Source organism: Grammomys surdaster, unplaced genomic scaffold, assembly GCF_004785775.1.
Source record: "Grammomys surdaster isolate TR1022 unplaced genomic scaffold, NIH_TR_1.0 125789, whole genome shotgun sequence".
In the NCBI taxonomy this organism is placed as follows: Eukaryota; Metazoa; Chordata; class Mammalia; order Rodentia; family Muridae; genus Grammomys; species Grammomys surdaster.
The window spans coordinates 440843-449240 of NW_021620620.1; the positions used below are offsets into that span (position 1 = coordinate 440843).

Genomic DNA, 8398 nt, shown 5'->3' on the forward strand with positions numbered 1-8398 from the left:
TATAAGGAATAATAAAAAACTATTGAGATGTTTTAACAGTTTGGTGATAGGCAAAATATTTTTAATCTAAATAGAAAACTTAAAAGTTATAAGAAAAGAAAACCACCTCCTGCCTCTCAATATATAATTTGAACCACCTGAGGTGCCAAAGAATTAGACATATAGTTAAATGTTTTAAAAAAAATGCACACATATATAATCATTTTTGAGCTAAATACTAAGTGTAGAGTTAATATCCCAATACATCCTATAGGTTCTTATAATTGCTCCAAGCAGGACATAAATAAGTGTAAATGGTACCTGATAGATATTCAAGCAAAAGAAATATAAGTGACTAATGTATACTTGCGGAAATATAAGGAAACTTTAGCAATGATAAAGAAAACTTGAATTCATACAAGAGGGTAAATGGATTCCCTCTCACAAAGCTGATTTAAAAACATAACTAGTGTAGTTTGGCTATACTGGTGAATGAAGGAATGTGTCAAAAGACACAAGAAGAAAGGATGCATTTGATTTCTTAGCACCTTATCACGTTTGGGAAACTGCTTTTCAATCAAGCCCTAGGGTCAAGAATATTGTCACAGAGTTTTATCAACCATAGAAAGCAAGACATTCAGAGGGAGCACTATACTGTTTTAATTTTATTAAGAGCTTAAGTTTGAGATGATGGTAATGCTAAAAACAATCCTATATCTTTCCCTATGTTTCCTGCATCAGGACCATTTAGCAGCATTGGTGCAGTCAAGATCCAGAACTTCCTTCAGTTATGGACGCCTCCTGCCTTGTGTACCTACCTTGTTCCCTCCCACTTGTTCCTGTACTGACAGTCTGTGCTCCATTTCTGCTAAGGGGTATTGGGGAAATGCCATATACCACAATTACACATACTTTCTTTACTCAGGAAATTTTCTGTGTATCCACAGGTTCTTTTCTGTATTTTGTAGTAGCCTTCCATCCCAGAACCCACTGAGCTTTGTCTACAGACCTTGTTTATTAATTTTCAAATTATTCTTTAAGTCTGCTATATTTCTTTCTCCTTTTTGGGTAATGGAGACACACTTATCTGTCATCTTTCACAGTACTAGTTATTATTATAATCAGGGCCTTATGACAGGTACACATTCTACCATCAAGTTTCTACCCAAGCTCTATATCGGACAACTTCTGCCCTATAGTTGACTGATTATTTCATCTATATTTTCATTCTTCTAACTCCATTCATTGATGCTTTTTTAAAATTTAAGTTCTAAGATGTATTATCATCCCTAACACTTCCTTTTGGTGATTATGTCTTCTCTTCCTTTGTGGAGTTATTTCTCCCTCCTTCTTTTTACAAATGTATAAACATCTCTTGCTGAAGCATTGTCATTATGGATGCTTTATAATTTCTGTCAAGCAATTCTAATATCTCTACTATCTTGGTATTGTCATCCATTTACTGCCTTTTGTTTTTTATAAAAGTACGCATTACACAGCCTTTGGTATAACAACATTTTTAATATTGAAAACTGGACATCTGGATCATTTTATGATTCTGTATCTTGTTCCAACCAAATTTTAGTTGGCTCTTGTTGACACTGTTCTACATCATAAGCTATTGCATACTGTAGTTGATGCTATAAGTTGAGGTAAAGAGTACATAATCCCTACCCAGTCTCTGTCTCTACTGAGGTGTTCCATGCTCCTGCTACATGAGCATAGAGGCTCTCACTGGGACTTAGAACATACTATTCTGGCTAGAAGATAGAGAAATGCTTTGGCAGTGCTGTTGCATGATGCTACATGTTCCTCTTAGGAGGGCAAAGGTCCTGATCTTCCTCTGAGCTGCCTGTAGGAAGCAGGAAGGATGCTTCTCTACAATCACATGATAATAGGAGTCTGAGACTCTTACAAGCTCACCACAGTGTCATCAGTATGAATCTTGCTCAACATTTAGTTTCTTATGATAACAACCAGAAGTAGAGGGAAAACTGGTCCATTCAGCCTGACAATGTGAATGTCTAGGTACTTCAGTCTTTCTGCAAGGGGTGTGGTGAAACTACAGGTCTTTAAGTAGTGTTTGGTTAGAGTAGAACAGTGAATTTTCTACTTTGTTAGTTTTCCTTTTCTTCACCTTTTTAATGGAAATTAGGATTTTATTGGATAATTAAAATTATAAATATAAAAACCTATGTGGGGTGGATTGAATGAGAAATGTCCTCCAGATGTTCACATTCTTGAACTTGGTTGACTGACCTCTCTGAGGATGTTTTGGAATTCTTAAGAGGTAATACTTCACTGGGAGTGGACATTTTCAGTTCACAGCCTCATCTCACCTCTAGGTGGTACACTCTGGTCCCTGTACATAGCTGAAGATGTGATGTTATCTCTTCTTTCTCCCTACTGCCACAACTCTCTCACCATTATGGACTTTCTTTCTTTGAAACCAAAAGTCAAAATAAACGTTTCCTTCCCTGAGTAGCTATTAATCATGGTGTTTTATCATTACAACAGAAAAGGAGCTAATGCACTATGTTCCTGGATTTCATCCTCATTAGTACGAAGTGAAGGTAGGTAAAGTGTAAAACCCAGGGAAATAATTGCTCTGCTAGTCTTCCAGTTCTAGGGTCCCCAAACATTCTGCCTTCTGTTTTATAACTTTCAGAGTCTTCTTACGTCTTTTTTTAAAAAATAGACATTGTGCTTAACAGAGGGAATAGGGAAAAGTTGACCATATCTGATTTCTTCATAGTGACTTTATAATGCATTCTAACATCTGTTTATGTGGGTCAGTATCATTAGTCTTTGTCTTTCTGGAATACAACCAGATTATTTTATATTTTCTGGAGGACTATTTTATCATGATTCAAAAGAAAAAGAAAAAAACTACACTAACTTAGACTTTTAATTGAAATTGAGCTAAATATATTAATTTATTCAATAGAAATTATGGAAAAAATGTGGGTTTATGTTCAACTTATAGTCTAAAATATGGGATGTTATACTTATTACTATTTATGTCTTTTAAAATTTAATAGTTTTCTCATGCTAATGTGAGTGTTTTTTATTATTAGAATTATTCCTAAGAAATCTATTTTACTGACAATTTACCATGAGCCGATATAGTTAGGCATCAATTAATGATGAGAGCAAAAGGGCCATTAGGTGATTTCATCATTGTGCAGACATCATGGACTATATTTATACAAACCTGAAGAGTGAGGGGGTACTGATAGATTGACTCCAAACACCGTTTGTAAGAGGAAAGAATGTATTATAAAATAATGACAGAAACTATAGCACAGTGAACACATAAACCTATAACATAGCTGTTGGTTATCATTACAAGTGCCATATACTTTATATAATTATATGTGCTGCACTATTATAAAAATAAAACCCTCAGTGAAGTAGGTATACTTATGCCAGTGTTATAATAAACACATTAATATATGTTTCTCTGCTCCATCATGGTAGCAACAATTTCACTGGCTGATAGGAATTTTCAACATCACTATAATTTTATGGAATATCCATCACATATGGATCAAAACATAATTTGTATTTTCTCCATGTAGGTCTATTATAGATGACATTGATTTTATATGCCTACATTTCATGTATCTATTTGGTAAGATAACAGTTCCCTTCAGCATACTCACTTGTTTACTTAGTTATTTGCTCCTAATATTCATTGCATCATTAATTTAATGGTCAAATAATAACAACTGAAAAAAAAGCCTATCAATGTGGAAATGGTTAAATAAAGGTCAACTTGTCCAAAAAATTTATTGCTAACTGCCTATGTAATTAAGTTAATTTGGATAGATAACCACTATGAAGCAGAAAAAAGAACTACTAAATGCAGCTATGTTTCACTGTTTTCCTGTAGTAACAGAATTCATCTATCACAGCTCTGTATATTTAGATTTATATGTAGAGAATGCAAATATACCCGATGGTTTGTGAGTAGTAGATGAGCAGAAAATGCAAGTGACAAAACACGGCTAGAAATCTGGAAGAGAGTAATACAGTAAGATGTTCTTTACCATAGAAACAGCACACATGATTCAATTCCTCTCCCACTGAAGTATACAGAGCTGTATAGAGACACAGGAAGTGAGAACCAAAGCAACATTACAGTGCTGGTGTTTCAGACTTCATTTTTATCTATTCTTTCATGAATCACTCAAAATGTTTACTGTAAAAATATAACATACAAAAAGATAACATACTGGGTAAAAATTTATAATAGGAAGCTTAAAAATAAAAGAGAAATGTCATAAAAGCAAGCCCAAGTTAAGAATCAATCTAGACTTTGGCAAATCTTGCCTCTATCGAGGTTTTTTAAATGAAAAAAGCAAAAAAAAAAATTAGTAAATTAAATAAATTACAGAAACTTATTTGAATATTCAAAATTAAAGAGGAAATTTCCCAGAGGCTTATGAAATGAAGATAATATTTATGTTTCTCAATGAGCCGTTTCAGATAGTCCTGGGAAATTACTGTGGGTAAGGATGATATAGTTTTAATTGTAAAAAGCAGAATGCAAGAGATTTATTTGATATGATCATATCAGTGTAAGAGGTACATAGACAAGACAAGGAGTGGCCCTCCTCTTGTCCCTGCCCAAGTTCATCTTCAGGGTTCTAACATGAGGCTAAGATTTAAATAAAAGATGAGAGAGACACACAGAAACTGGAACAGACAGCAATTTTCAAAACTAAACATCCCAACCCAAGTAGGATCAGCACTTAACATTCTCAGCTCCAGTCTCCTCTCCAGGTTCCTGGTCTCTGTGCCCCCATAGGTTTAATCTTAACCCTCTCCCAGTGAGATCCCCTGGGAATTTTTTATTTCAAGGAAACAAAGGTCTCGTAGAATGTATTAATTCCTGCTAGGCTTGATAGTTAGGTACTTACACCCTCCTTCACTCTTTGTTTTATCATCTCAAATGTTTTTGTTTGTTTTCTTTTATTTCCCATTTATTGAAAAGAGATGTTTCTTACATTCTGATTACTGTTTCTCTCGCTTTGCTTTTCCTAGTTACTCCCCACTTTCCTTCCCACACAGATCCACCACTTTTCTTTCTCTCATTACAAACAAGGCTTTTAAGACTTAATAATTAAATAATAAAATAAAACAAAAAATAACACATTGGAATAGGGTAAAACAAACAGAAGGTTAAAAAGCCCAAGAAGGGGAACAAGAAACTCAGGCAGACACAGAGACTCACCTTGTTTACATACTCAGGATCCCCATAAAACACTGAAATTTAAGCCATAATTTACTGGCAAAGGACATGCAAAATAAAAAGAAAGAAGAAAAATATAAATAAAGGCAAATAAGATAAAATAAGAAAAAATTGAACAAAACAAAAGAAAAAGCCCTGAAAAAACAATTCAAGACAAGGAAACCCTCAAAGATACCATTGAGTTCAGTTTCTGTTGGCCAATCTCCCACTGAGCATCCAGCCTACCCTTAAGAGTACTTCATTTTCCCAATGAGATTCCCATGGAGAAAATTAAATTTTCATTGGCAAATGGTTATCAATTGAGAATTGCTTCTGTGTTAAGGATTAGAGACAATTTTTCAACTTCCCCTTTCCACTCTGGGACCCAAATAGTGCAGACTGATGCAGGCCACTGCTAGCTTTCTTTAAAAAAAATATTAGAGTATTTGTCTTTTATAGTTATATTCAATCAGTTGAGTTCAGTTCAGTCCATCATCACAGGAAGCACTGCAGTGGAGATGTATTAAGTTTTGTTCAGTTCATGCAGTAGAGGCAGTTGAAGCCAGAGAATAAGGAGCCAGAAGACTAGAACATATTGCCAGAATTAGTTTGAGGACAAGAAAAGCAACTCAGTAAGAAGGTGAGAGAATCCAGAATGATCAGTCAGCTTAGAAACGTGTTTGAGGTAGAACAGCTGAGTTGAACCAGCTGGCCAGAGTTTAGAAAGGGCGAGAAAGGGTGAGCTTGTTCAACAGTAAGCCTCCAAGATGACAATTGTATCAGGTGAATATTTACTTTTATAGACACACTTGGAGAGAAGATTACTTGTGGCTGGACTGGTGATTACATTTCTTCCTTGGTAGCAGAGAGCCTTTCTGTACCAAAGACACTAGCATCTAGAGGTAAAGGCTCTATGTAGGTGCCAGATCAATGTTTCTATGTTCAATCAGTTGGGTAAGTATAATCTTAGCAACAGATTGGGTTGTTTGGGGGTTCTTGTGGAACTCCTTTGCCAACAACTCAATTAGATGTAATCCAACCCCAGTACTTGAAGCTTCATTTGGTGACAAGAGATTCCCAGTCTCCCCATTATTTGGTGATTTAATTAAATCCCCTTCATATATGTTAAGAAACTTCTAATTAGATTTCCATACTACCTATCAAGTGGCATGTAATTTTAACTGTCTGTCTCTCCATGTTCTTCCATTGTTCTTTTTATTTCTCCTTCTCCACTTGATCCTTCGATTTCAGTCTCTTTGCCACCTGAATCCATCCATATTTTCTGTTCCTACCGAGGTCTGTCTATCTCTGGCTAGACTCTTACACTACATTTAACCTGTGCGGTTCTGTGGATTGTAGCTTGGTTATCATTTACTTAACAGCTAATATATATATCTAATCAAAAACATGCCATGTTGCCTTCATGGGTCTGGGTTACCTAATTTAGGATGAATTTTTCTAATTTCATCCATTTATTTTTTGAATTTTATGATTTTATTTTTTAATGGCAGAGCAATATTCCATTGTGTAAATATGTGACATTTTCTTTTTTCGTTTGTTGAAGAATCTCTAGGTTACTTTTATTTTCAGGATATTATGAATAAAGCATTAGTAAATGTGCTTGGGCAAGCATCTTCCTGCTATAATGAAGTGTCCTTTGGTATAGATAGAAGAGTGATGTAGCTTGATCTTGAGGTAGATCAATTTCCACATTCCTGAGGAGCTACCACACTTATTTTCTAAGTAGCTGTACACGTTTGTACTCCCAGCAATAAAGGAGGACTGTTCTTCTTGCTCTATATCCTCACCAACATGAGCTGTTACTTGTCTTACTGATTTCAGCCATTCTTAAGGGTTCAAAATGATCTCAATGTAGTTTTGATTAACATTTGCTTGATGGCCAAAGACACTGTACATTTCTTTAAATGTTCTCGGGCATTTTGAGTTTCCTCTTTTAATAATCTTCTGTTTAACTATGCACCTCAGTTTTTAATTGGGTTATTTGCTTTCTCAATATCTAGTTTTTTTCAGAATACAAATAAAAGTTTATTGTACAAAATTAAGGCTCCGTATTTCATAGTTCAATAAAATAAAACAAAATTAGGTAACTCTTTTCCCAAAATTTCATCTTCACTTCCAACCGTTTAAAATGACTTGATCAAATGTTATCAAAACAAACACTATAAATAATACCAAGTCCTTTAACACTGGCATTCCACATGTTATTTTTTTGGCATAGGTAATCTTCATGGCATGGGACGTTGTGATTTTAGACCCTTGCAGAGCATCTCTGGCAGCTCCAGTCTGTCCATCATTTTCAAATTCTACAAATGCTATGTCAAGTCTTCCTGGTACCAAGAGAACCTCCTTGAAACCAGGGAACTGGTTGAACAACATGGATAACATCATCTCATTCATCTCCTCTGGTAAGTTATTAAGGAATAGGATATAGTTTGGAGGGTAATCAGGGACCTGAGGATTTGGAGCAACATTTCCTTGGGTATTAGCTGAATTTGGTGTTCCCTGACCAGGCTTCTTGTTTGCAGCTGGTGCAGCCTCTTCCATGTTCTTAGCTTTCTTCTTTTCTTTTTTCTTTTCCTTGTCAACGAAAGTACCACATATTTTAGATATTATATCGGAATCTGTTTTTGCATACTGAATTCTCACTGGTTTACCATAAAATGGAAACCTTGTAACTGTCTCAAAGCATTTGTGGATGAACCCAGTTTCTTAAATATAACAAAAGCCTGTCCCCTCATCTTCATGGTCTTTAAAGGCCACAATATCTACTACATGTCCAAAGTAAGAACAGGGCATACAGAGATCTCTTCAATTCTTCTTTTTTAATTTTGTCATTCATATTGTTGATATAAATCGTGTGATTTGGTCTGATGTCCATCTTTGGGTAAAACCCTTCAAGTATCCTGAGGCCAGTGAGGTTCGATGGAAGGCAAAGCCAGAAGAGCCAATATCTAGGTTTTTGAAAAGTTCTTTATGTATTTTAGATATTAGACCTCTATCAGATGTGTAGTTGGTAAAAAATCTTTCCTATTCTAGAGGTTGTTGCTTTATCTCAATGAAGGTGTCACTTGTCTATAGAAGCATTTTAGTCTCATGAGGTCCCATTTATTAATTTTTGATCTTAATGCCTACATTACCAATGTTCTGTTAAGAAAGACATAT

The 8398-nt window shown here is 35.0% G+C and overlaps 1 pseudogene; it reads right to left on the bottom strand.

The window, feature by feature from the left end:
• Positions 1-7345: 7345 nt before the first annotated feature.
• Positions 7346-8114, bottom strand: LOC114640204 (annotated as a pseudogene).
• Between the last annotated feature and the right edge of the window lie 284 nt (positions 8115-8398).